The sequence below is a fragment of the Leiobunum rupestre genome, chromosome 11 (genome assembly GCF_980474605.1).
Source record: "Leiobunum rupestre chromosome 11, qqLeiRupe1.1.hap1, whole genome shotgun sequence".
In the NCBI taxonomy this organism is placed as follows: Eukaryota; Metazoa; Arthropoda; class Arachnida; order Opiliones; family Sclerosomatidae; genus Leiobunum; species Leiobunum rupestre.
The window spans coordinates 5782501-5795406 of record NC_143394.1 but is presented as its reverse complement, the minus strand read 5'-3'; positions in this window follow the sequence as shown (position 1 = coordinate 5795406).

Here is a 12906-nt window from a genome sequence, read left to right as displayed (position 1 = left end):
CTGGAGTCCTCGAGGAGGTGTCTCGTGATCGGGGCGCTGGGTCACTGGAACCTCGGGGGTGTTCCATACTTGGCATTCAATATCCTACTGGGGAGCATTTGTGTGGTGGAAGAGGAAGTCACTCTAGTCCTCAGCTGTGCGAGGGTGGGAATTAGGGCAGCCCATGGTGTCGCCTTTTGTTGGGCCATGATGAGGGAGTTTGTTTGCCATATGTGAGCCTGTCTTGTGGCGTGATGGGGTCACTGGAGCCTGTGGGGAACTCCATACCCGGCTCTCAAGGTCATGCGATCGGGGCGCTGGGTCACTGGAACCTCATGGGTGTTCCACACTCGTCATTCTGTGACCTACTGAGGAGGGTAGTTTGCAGTGGAAGAGGAATTCACTCTAGTCCTCAGCTGTGCGAGGGTGGGTCTCGGGCAGCCCATGGTGTCGCCTTTTGTTGGGCCGTGATGAGGGCGTTTGTTTGCTATATGTGAGGCTGTCTCACTGGCCGAACGTTGTTTCGCAAAGCGCACTTTTGTCCGGGGCTGGTTGTTCTAGGTGGCCGCTGTAGTGCTTAAGGCGGAGCAGTGGGGTACAAATACATATACTTATGTCCCTATCTAGTGGTTTAATGGGGTCACTGGAGTCCTTGGGGGGCTCCACACCCGACGCTCTGAGATGCGGGGCTCTTGGGGAGGCTCCACACCCGGCTTGCTGGGTCACTGGAATCCTTGGGGTGCTCTGTGCTCTGGGTGTTGGGTCACTGGAACCTCAGGGGTGGTCCATACTCGTCATTCTGTTAACTACTAAGGAGGGTAGTTTGCAGTGGAAGAGGAAGTCACTCTAGTCCTCAGCTGTGCGAGGGTGGGTCTCGGGCAGCCCATGGTGTCGCCTTTTGTTGGGCCATGATGAGGGCGTTTGTTTGCTATATGTGAGGCAGGCCTGATGGCTGTCTCACTGGCCGAACGTTGTTTCGCAAAGCGCACTTTTGTCCGGGGCTGGTTGTTTTAGGTGGCCGCTGTAGTGGTTAAGGCGGAGCAGCGGGGTACAAATACATAAACTTAGATGTCTAATTAAAACAAAGCATTTTGATGGCCGTTGATCGATGTTGACGCATTGTGATTTCTGCCCAGTGCTCTGAATGTCAACCAAGCGCCGGTAAACCACGGGAGTACCTATGACTCCAGTCTTCCGCTTTAATCGAATGCAGTAACATCGGTCTCGTTTCCGGTGAAAATTAACAAGTACTTTTTTAAACTCTACTAATCATCATAAACGTTTCCCGTCATCGATCCACCGCTACTACGGGGAATACTTGTGTTCAGCCATCTCTTGTATCCTGCATTCCTGGTATTCAAGACATCGGGGGAGTACCTACAAATCAAAACCCCAGTAGCATTGAGGTTCCGTTTTTAAGTCGTGAGAGTCGACTCAAACGGATAAGAGTCGAAGTCGGCATTAAGTCAGAAAAATACCTAAAATGGGTGTGCTGACAGTGCTGTCGAAAGTCGACCCTTAACCGACTGTCGGGCCTACGGTCGAGCACCGTTCGGAAAGCGTCTACACCAACTGACTGTTAATTGACTGTCGGACCGATGGTCAGGCCACGACTGAAAAATATATTGGAAATATTGCATCTTTGATATAAAATAAAGGAGATTTGTAAAGAGTTCCTCACCCCCAATGCGCATTTCATTCTCAGGGAACTACGAAAGCAGCCGGGAAAAGTGTTAATTAATTTTTAGTTTTGGTTTCTTATACCATGTTCTGGGCGTACCAATGGACTAAGCACACTTAAATTATTTTATATCACTGGATATTAGGTTAAAACGAATCTCTTGCTTTGGAATGAAAAGAGTACACCTTTTACCCCAAACTACCAACTTCTTCCATACAATAATAGCGAAACTGTATTTTGAAGTTGCTCGCCATTTCTTAAAAATTACACCAAAACTAGCGAATAGTTTTCGCTTATTATTTACTCCAGAACCTTTCTATTGAAAAAATCAGGTTGCCCTGTTCCGTGAATCATCATTATTCTCTTCCTACTCAAAAAGCGCAGCGTTGCCAGACGTACCATAATTAGGGTGCATTTCTTTTATGACAATAAAGTAAACTATCTTCACTTTACGTTCACGACCGTAATTTTTCTCTTAACTTTCTCATGGAAATTTTTATAAATACTCTTGTAATTACACTATTTTTGAAGCGTGAGCTTCATAATTATTTTTGCTATTTTAGATCTGGCAACGCTGCAAACAGGTATCCGGCCAATGCTCTAAAATTTTTACGATAACTTCGGTCTTTCTTTATGCGTTCGGCGGTACACGGCCCCCTGCACGTGCTCACTCCGCGTGCGCTCTGCTCGCGACGATAGCGGCCCGGACAAAGAATTATCATCCTATGTATTTTCGCGACAGTGAGAAATCTCCGCTAGAGGCGCTGTCGGGCCCGCCCTAAATTTAAATATTTCAGCGGATTTTTAATGCTTTTCAACGGCGGTCGATTTAACTTGTTCGAGTTATTTTGAACTGTTATAGAAGAATTATTGCGAATTTTAATAGAAAAATTACACCATTTCACCATTAAAAGGTAAGTTTTCGAATGAAATAGTTCGTTTTTCTAAATTATTGCAATATTTTGAATGATATCAGTTAATCACTAAGCCTAACTATTGTTCCCAATGGTTTTGCATTATAAGGAGTTTTCAAGGTATTAAAACTATTTTTAATTGTAGTTTAAACTTTAGTTTTGTTAAATAACCATATTTTTTGGTTATTTTATCTTAATCTAGTTCAAGTATTAATTATAAATATAAATTTTTTACTTAATAATTTATAAATAAAACTGTAAAGTACTAAAGTTTATATTTTCTCACAAACTCCATTGAATTATTTATTAGAAGGATCAACGACTAATGACTAATGACTGACGCTGACGAAGGAAACGATGATGCTATTTTCTTGTTAAATCTAGTTTGCAACTACAACCAAAACGCCCTACATTAAATGAAGTTTCCGTTAGGCAATGCGTTACATGGGACATTTCTTCTCCAAAAGGTTGCCATCCAAGAATACTCTCAAAAGATACGTCGGAGGTATTATGAAACTAATTGTATTAAAATGAAAATTAAACCAAAATTGCTCAATAATTTATTTCCATAAAATCTTTATTTTACGCTTCGTCATAAGTCTTATCAACTTTCGATTCCATTCGACTTGTATTAACATAATTTGAAATGCAATTAATTTTTGGCCTATGCTAAATGGTACACGCTATCTACTTAAAAGAAAATTATTACAGTTACATAATACGTATGGCTTATTTAATAACGGTAAACAGCGAAGTAAATTCTTATATAGTCAAGCCCATCGTATTTCTGGTTTAATTCCTTGAGCGTATAATTTATGTTTTTCTTCAATGACACTGTTAATATTATACTAATAAACTGACTGTTTTGAAAATCATTAGGCATTTTGACTCTTAGTTCATCGTAGATTGCATCTTTGAAAACAAGTTAATGAATAATGACAGACCACCGTTAGAAACCACGTTTTAAATATGACACTAATCAGAATTATAATTAATAAAATTTGGTAAATAAACAACAACCACTTATAAATTCACATATACAGGTATATTTAGTTATAAAAACATTCCATTGAACCACAACCTACCTTTTCAATATCAGTAGAAAGAAAAAGCTTATAGTTTGCTTTTACACAACTTCCTTAGATTATATCCTTTACTGTACTCTAGATTGTTTAAATCTAAAAAATATAATTACTTAGTTTGTAAAGCTCCTAATGATTTATATAAGAAATGGAATTGTAAATATTATACCTACTTACTGACCAAAACAACCTATGCAAATGACTTCTTCTGAAAACCACGTGTTCGTTTGTTTACTTTTCTTTCGAGTAACGGTGATTGCGCCGTCTTTTGCTAGAAGGCTGATTTTTTATAATTATTCCGCGAAATATTTAGCTTCAAAAAATCTCGAAACGCGTTTAAACTGTTTATTAATAATTAACTTAAATATGGTATAAGTAATTTATCTCTAAATTTTATATTTTCTAAATAAGTAACGAAATACCAAAAATTCGTAATCTTTCTTAGCGCTGGCGACCCCGCCCTTTCACTGTTGCGGTTTTAGAGCGATTGTCCGGGCCGCTATCGTCGCGAGCAGAGCGCACGCGGAGCGAGCACGTGCAGGGGGCCGTGGGCGGTATGATAAGCCTATCTGAGATTCGCTCGTGCATTATTTTTTAAAACTTCATAATAATTGATTCATTTAACTGTGACTCCACTCTTGGATGCCAATCAGAATTTTTAAAGGTAAGAAAAATATATTTTAAATTATTTTGAATCAATATTTAATAAGCTAGGTTTAATTTTGCGGCCTTTGAGCTAAGCCTTAAATTCCTCGTGGTGGCCCAGCCGGCAAGTATCTCTCGCAACCTTGGTTGTGGCCTTTTATTGTTAATCCTTGAATTAAAATAATAATTTGTATAAAAATAAACTTGTCTGTTATTGCGGAGGTTAAATTAGTAGATAAGTAATGTGGATTGCGACTTTCGCAGCAAATCCAACCGCCTTCAGTGCGCTGACGGATTCCACAAATCGATAGAATTAGGTTAATTTCCCATAATAATTATGGCTGAGTATGGGGCGCCAAACCGGAAAAAACTAAATAAAATTTCTAGAAATATTTTTAAACTCTAGGAATATTTTATGGACATAGAAAATTTTTCGGCAAAACGCGAGAAAGAAAGTGCCATCATCAACGGTACAAGTGCCATCAGAGTTCGCCATTACAGTGTTCACACTCAATTCTACGACGTGTTCAATTGGAAACTACAAGAGCTGCTTTCTCTCTCTAGAGTTTAAAAATATTACTAGAAATGTGAAAATATTTCTAGAAATGTTATTTAGTTTTTTCCGGTTTGGCGCCCCGTAGCTGAGCAGATTTCCAGAGCTGCCACACATAATGTGTCTAAGTTAACTACCTAAAATTGCTTTAGCTTTTTATATTTTTAGGTGCTTTTTGGTGCTGGTGGTCGTAATTTTTCTTTCAAGCTTTATGGCTTGAAGTGATAAAAAAGTGAGCTATCATTTATCATATAAATTGTAAAATTTAAAGTTAATCTTAATATTTATGTTATTGGTAGAAGAAATATTTTCTATTTTCTGTTAAAATGTTGTAGAAATAAATTTCAAAATGGATCATTTGGCATCAGCTGATGATGACTATCCGAAACAATTGTCTGCGAGGCAAAGGCGTAGAAAAAATAAAAAATCTTATGAGGAATTGTTTCATAATGAAAACAGTATTAATTTTATATCAGATAGTGGTAAAGAAAGTGAGATAGATGTAGGTTTAGTTCGTAATGACCGCGAGATAGATAGTGATAGTGATGCTTCAAAATCCATTCAATTATCATCAACTCTTAGTGCATTCCCAGCAAACACAAACACGTCCTATGGACATCCGATAGACGTCACACTCGGATCTTGCCTTCGTCCGTAGGACATCCCAAAATCCGGGGTTGACGTCGGTTGGACGTTAAAGGACGTCCAAATGTCCGGTTTGTCTATAGCCGTAGTACGTCCCGGGGACGAGTTTTCGGACATCCAACGGCAATTACGGCGGTCGTCCCCTGGATATCTTTCTATAAAACCTAGAGATGTCTTTAGGCCTTTAATTTGGTTCAATCATGGCTCAATAGTGATGAAACAAGGACGTTCATTGGATATCGTATTCTGAACAAATAATTTAAAAAGCCAAACTTGATATTAAAATTTTATTCAAAACATTAAAATACAAGATAATGTAAAAAATCCAGCAACAAGTGTACAATTTGATTGTAATAACACGAACTCTGCAAGTATTAGCAGTTAACATATAAATTACAAAATTAAATAACCTTCCTTATACAAATGTAAAAAAAACAATAAAATTAATTTTAAAATCAGAAGCAAAATAAAACTAAGCCATTTAATACTATTCCTTAAAAAAATTAAGACTATCGGATGAAAAATGTACTCTAGAAATTACTGTTTCTCGAAGCTTAATTTTAATATTTATCAAAATCTTACTTTTGGAATTACAATTTAACTCTATAAAATATCACAGTATAAAATAAAGCTTTAGGCGAACCGTTCAGTGAGAGTAATGAATAATAAACCTAAAAAGTTAAATTGAAACATGTACAGGTCCAAAATGAACTTTAAAAACAGCGAACCTTCCCTAACATTCGGAGAATTACACGCAAATCTTACTTTTGGAATTCCAAATTCAATATACAAAATATAACAAAATGAAATAAAGCTTTAGGCGAACCACTCAGTGAGAGTGATGAATAATAAACTTAAAAAGTTAAATTGAAACATGTACAGGTCCAAAATGAACTTTAAAAACAGCGAACCTTCCCTAACATTCGGAGAATTCAAGGCAAATCTTACTTTTGGGATTACAATTTAACTATATAAATTATCACAGTATAAAATAAAGCTTTAGGCGAGCTCCATTAAGTTGGCCCCCCCTCTCTACAAATTTAAAAACTTTCATTTGCGATCGAATGCGACCTCGATGCGACGTTATGCGAAACTAAAAAAAAAAGATGCGACATAATTGTTAAGTTGGAATAATTAAAACAAAAGGGGGGGGCTAACTTAATGACAGCCCCCCACTTTCAACTATCAACCCGGAAACACAACCAATAGAATGCGACCTCAATGCGACGTTATGCGACACCCTTACTTTCGAATGCGACATCTTAGTTAACGAGATAATCGCTTTCGTAAGTGGGGGGGCTAACTTAACGCGAGCCCCCCCTATAACAGTTGAGGCCTCCAAACACCTTTATTCCATTGCGACCTCAATGCGACGTTATGCGACACCCTTACTTTCGAATGCGACATCTTAGTTAACGAGATAATCGCTTTCGTAAGTGGGGGGGCTAACTTAACGTGAGCCCCCCCTATAACAGTTGAGGCCTCCAAACACCTTTATTCGATTGCGACCTCAATGCGACGTTATGCGACACCCTTACTTTCGAATGCGACATCTTAGTTAACGAGATAATCGCTTTCGTAAGTGGGGGGGCTAACTTAACGTGAGCCCCCCTATAACAGTTGAGGCCTCCAAACACCTTTATTCGATTGCGACCTCAATGCGACGTTATGCGACACCCTTACTTTCGAATGCGACATCTTAGTTAACGAGATAATCACTATCGTAAGTGGGAAGGGCTAACTTAACGCAAATGAATGGGCCGCCATGTTAAATGAATGCAAATGAATGCGACCTCATGTTAAATGAATGCAAATGAATGCGACCTCATTTTAAATGAATGCAAATGAATGCGACCTCATTTTAAATGAATGCAAATGAATGCGACGCCATTTTAAATGAATGCGACGTCAATGCGAAGCAATGTGACACCATAATTATCGAATGCGACAGCTCGGTTCACGAGATAATTAAATAAACAAATCTGGGGGCTAGGTTAATACTAGCCCCCCATGTTGGAATTAAGACAAATAATCACCGCTATTCGAATGCGACAGCCGTGTTAACGAGATAATCGATTGAACCAGATCGAGAATCATCAAATATAAATACGGAAACACAGGTCGATTAAGTTGCCCCCCCCCCCCCTTTTTTGATTTCCCAGAAAATTTCTCTATCAATTTTATGCACCCACAATGCGACAGCAAGTGAAAGAGATGTGATTTAACCATTATCGAGATATAATTAAAATTAAAAGGGGGCTAAATTAACGTCAGCCCCCATAATTTCGTTATTCAACCAGAACAGAATATTATAGCCACTACATGTCAATGCGAAGAAATGCGACAGATATAATTTTGATTGCGAAAAATAGTTTATGAGAAAATTAATAGAGAAAGTGGGGGGGCAAACTTAACAGTAACCCCCCATATTAATTCATAATTTTAATTAACCTTAATATAAAGAGACGTCAATGCGAACCAATGCGACAACCATTTATCCAAATGCGACATCAATAAAAATAGTTCTTCCTAACCAGATTGTTATGTGACCAATAATAGATAAAAAAGGGGGCTAATTTAATGGCAGCCCCCAAATTTTATATTTATAATTAAAAATAAATTACGTCGTTAACGCCAACCAATGCGACAATCATTTTTCCAAATGCGACATCAATAGAAATAGTTCTTCCTAACCAGATTGGAATATGACCAATAATAGATAAAAAAGGGGGCTAGTTAAACGGCAGCCCCCAAAATATAATGAAAAATTAAAAAAAAAATAATTTGCGAGTGTAACGCTAATTAACACGACAATCGTTTTTTCAAATGCGACATCCATAGAAAGAGTATTTCCTAACCAGAATTTTTTTTATCAGATTTAGAAAAAAAAAACAATCTAAGGAGACGGCAATCAATTTAATGCAACACTGTTTTACACGAATTCAACAAATTAGGTAAAGTAAAAAGCTAATTTATTGGTAGCCTCAGAATATTAAAAATTTTAAAAAAATTAATTATGTTTTTAACGTGGACTAATGCGACAACACCTTTATTAATTGTGACAATATTTCATACCTGCGAAACTGACTACTAAATGCACTCCATTTATGTTTTAAAAGCGATAGTTTTATTCAAGAAAACTGATAGTAGCGACTGCGTATGATTACGAATCATCTCTTTTTGATAGCGACATCTGGGTGACTGCTTGAGACATAATTTTAATGAATGGGACATCATTTTAAGTGAATGCGACATCAATATAAATGAATGCGACATCAATATTAATGAATGCGACATCAATATATATGAATGCGACCTCATTTTAAATGAATGCGACCTCATTTTAAATGAATGTGACCCTATTTTAAATGAATGCGACCTCATTTTAAATGAATGTGAATGAGTTTTTCATTTAAGCCTGGTTCATTTTTTAAATAGCGATTTAATTAAAGGCATTGTAAAGTTACAACATTATTGTGGCTAACGGAATAAATTTGTTTGTCACAAAAAACGGGCAACCAGAGGTGGTGCTAGTATTTTAAAATGTTTCAAGTATTTTTATATACAAATTTGGCCCAACTTCCAGGGGGGTTGGGGCTTCACCATATCAACTTTCTGGGCCTTCTAACAGTTAATAACTGGGCCCCAATTTAAATTTAAAGTAATATCCACTATTTTATTTTAGATCGTTCTTTATAATCTCGTAATATTGCAGGGGAATCGTCAAGCGAAAACCACGCTAAAAACATAAAGCGGTCGTTTTTTAATTATTTTTTATAGTTTTCTTATTTTCACTTCTGAGCGACTGCAGCGTCTTAGTTTGATTTTGAGATGAACAACCATTTGATCTTTGAGAGGGTCTCTGCAAGGAGTAGAGGTCGGCGTTTGAATAAGAAATTATACGATTGTTAATATTTATCCATAACCGAGAATTATTCAGAAATATTCGAAAAAAATTATAAATTGTGCATGTTAAATCGTTGTTTATTCGTATAAAACAGATAATACTAATTTTAATGATTAATTGAAATTGTTGCGGTTAATTTATTTGTTCCGCCGACCTCTAGCAAGGAGGCGGTACAAAATGACTTGAGGGATTACAAAATGGCGGTGATTTTATAGCCATTCAAATTGACATCGAAACGGAAATAACTATTTTGGAGCGTTTAATTTTAAAAAACATGAATCCCTCTTCAGAATTACATTACTTCTAAAGGTACAATAATGATTTTTTGCCACATATTAAAGTATTTCATTTCACTGATAAAAAATATCTAATCACTTTATGAAATCAAAATTGGTTTAAGGAAGAATACCGATTATCAGTATTAAGGCTGTGTTGGGTTTTCCAAGTAATTTTTTAGGAACCCAAATCTCTGAAACAAAGCACTTTACAACTCATGTTCATTAGACAAGTTCAACTCATTAGGATCCATAGAAAACAGCTCCTTATCTGTGACGTAGCCGGAAATACGTCAAAGGTGTCGACGAGTGTCAATGTTAAGAAGGAGTTGATATATAAAACAGAAAAAGGTTGGCTGAAAAGGGGTGGGGCGTTGGACACAGAAACCCCTTGTCTACGCCACTCCTCTTAATATTTGACAAACTTATCTTTAACACCCTCAATAGAATTTATTTACGTCGTACAATTGCGGCTTGATGACATAAATATGGTCCCGCGTTCAATTAAATTAAAGTCACATTATTTAAAAATTATATCGCATTCAATTCAAATTATATCGCATTCAATTCAAATTATATCGCATTCAATTCAAATTATATCGCATTCAATGCTAATTATATTGCAATTATTTCAATAATGTCGCATTCATTTGAAATGAGGTCGCATTCATTTAAAATGAGGTCGCAATCATTTAAAATAAGGTCACATTAATTTAAAATGAGGTCTAATTCATTTATATTGATGTCGGAATCATTTATATTGATGTCGCATTAATTTTAAGGTTTCACATTAAAATTGTCGCATTAATTTAAAATAAGGTCGCAGTCCATTTAAATGAGGTCGCATTCATATATATTGATGTCGCATTCATTTATATTGATGTCGCATTCATTTATATTGATGTCGCATTCATTTATATTGATGTCGCATTCATTTATATTGATGTCGCATTCACTTAAAATGATGTCCCATTCATTAAAATTATGTCTCAAGCAGTCACCCAGATGTCGCTATCAAAAAGAGATGATTCGTAATCATACGCAGTCGCTACTATCAGTTTTCTTGAATAAAACTATCGCTTTTAAAACATAAATGGAGTGCATTTAGTAGTCAGTTTCGCAGGTATGAAATATTGTCACAATTAATAAAGGTGTTGTCGCATTAGTCCACGTTAAAAACATAATTAATTTTTTTTTTAATTTTTAATATTCTGAGGCTACCAATAAATTAGCTTTTTACTTTACCTAATTTGTTGAATTCGTGTAAAACAGTGTTGCATTAAATTGATTGCCGTCTCCTTAGATTGTTTTTTTTCTAAATCTGATAAAAAAAATTCTGGTTAGGAAATACTCTTTCTATGGATGTCGCATTTGAAAAAACGATTGTCGTGTTAATTAGCGTTACACTCGCAAATTATTTTTTTTTAAATTTTTCATTATATTTTGGGGGCTGCCGTTTAACTAGCCCCCTTTTTTATCTATTATTGGTCATATTCCAATCTGGTTAGGAAGAACTATTTCTATTGATGTCGCATTTGGAAAAATGATTGTCGCATTGGTTGGCGTTAACGACGTAATTTATTTTTAATTACAAATTATAAATATAAAATTTGGGGGCTGCCATTAAATTAGCCCCCTTTTTTATCTATTATTGGTCACATAACAATCTGGTTAGGAAGAACTATTTTTATTGATGTCGCATTTGGATAAATGGTTGTCGCTTTGGTCCGCGTTGACGACTTAATTTTTTTTATAGAACTTATTTTTTATATTTCGGGGGGGGGCTGCCATTAATTTAGCCCCCTTTTTTCATTTGTCTATTATCTCATAACCTAATTTGTCGCATTCGTTAAAAATAGTGTCGCATTAATTCGCATTGACGTCTCTTTATATTAAGGTTAATTAAAATTATGAATTAATATGGGGGGTTACTGTTAAGTTAGCCCCCCCCCCTTTCTCTATTAATTTTCTCATAAACTATTTTTCGCAATCAAAATTATATCTGTCGCATTTCTTCGCATTGCCATGTAGTGGCTATGATATTCTGTTCTGGTCGAATAACGAAATTATGGGGGCTGACGTTAATTAAGCCCCCTTTTAATTTTAATTATATCTCGATAATGGTTAAGTCACATCTCTTTCACTTGCTGTCGCATTGTGGGTGCATAAAATTGATAGAGAAATTTTCTGGGAAATCAAAAAAGGGGGGGGGCCAACTTAATCGACCTGTGTTTCCGTATTTATATTTGATGATTCTCGATCTGGTTCAATCGATTATCTCGTTAACACGGCTGTCGCATTCGAATAGCGGTGATTATTTCGATAATTATGGTGTCGCATTGCTTCGCATTGACGTCGCATTCATTTAAAATGAGGTCGCATTCATTTGCATTCATTTAAAATGAGGTCGCATTCATTTGCATTCATTTAACATGAGGTCGCATTCATTTGCATTCATTTAAAATGAGGTCGCATTCATTTGCATTCATTTAACATGGCGGCCCATTCATTTGCGTTAAGTTAGCCCTGCCCACTTACGATAGTGATTATCTCGTTAACTAAGATGTCGCATTCGAAAGTAAGGGTGTCGCATAACGTCGCATTGAGGTCGCAATCGAATAAAGGTGTTTGGAGGCCTCAACTGTTATAGGGGGGGCTCACGTTAAGTTAGCCCCCCCACTTACGAAAGCGATTATCTCGTTAACTAAGATGTCGCATTCGAAAGTAAGGGTGTCGCATAACGTCGCATTGAGGTCGCAATCGAATAAAGGTGTTTGGAGGCCTCAACTGTTATAGGGGGGGCTCACGTTAAGTTAGCCCCCCCACTTACGAAAGCGATTATCTCGTTAACTAAGATGTCGCATTCGAAAGTAAGGGTGTCGCATAACGTCGCATTGAGGTCGCAATCGAATAAAGGTGTTTGGAGGCCTCAACTGTTATAGGGGGGGCTCACGTTAAGTTAGCCCCCCCACTTACGAAAGCGATTATCTCGTTAACTAAGATGTCGCATAACGTCGCATTGAGGTCGCAATCGAATAAAGGTGTTTGGAGGCCTCAACTGTTATAGGGGGGGCTCACGTTAAGTTAGCCCCCCCACTTACGAAAGCGATTATCTCGTTAACTAAGATGTCGCATTCGAAAGTAAGGGTGTCGCATAACGTCGCATTGAGGTCGCAATCGAATAAAGGTGTTTGGAGGCCTCAACTGTTATAGGGGGGGCTCACG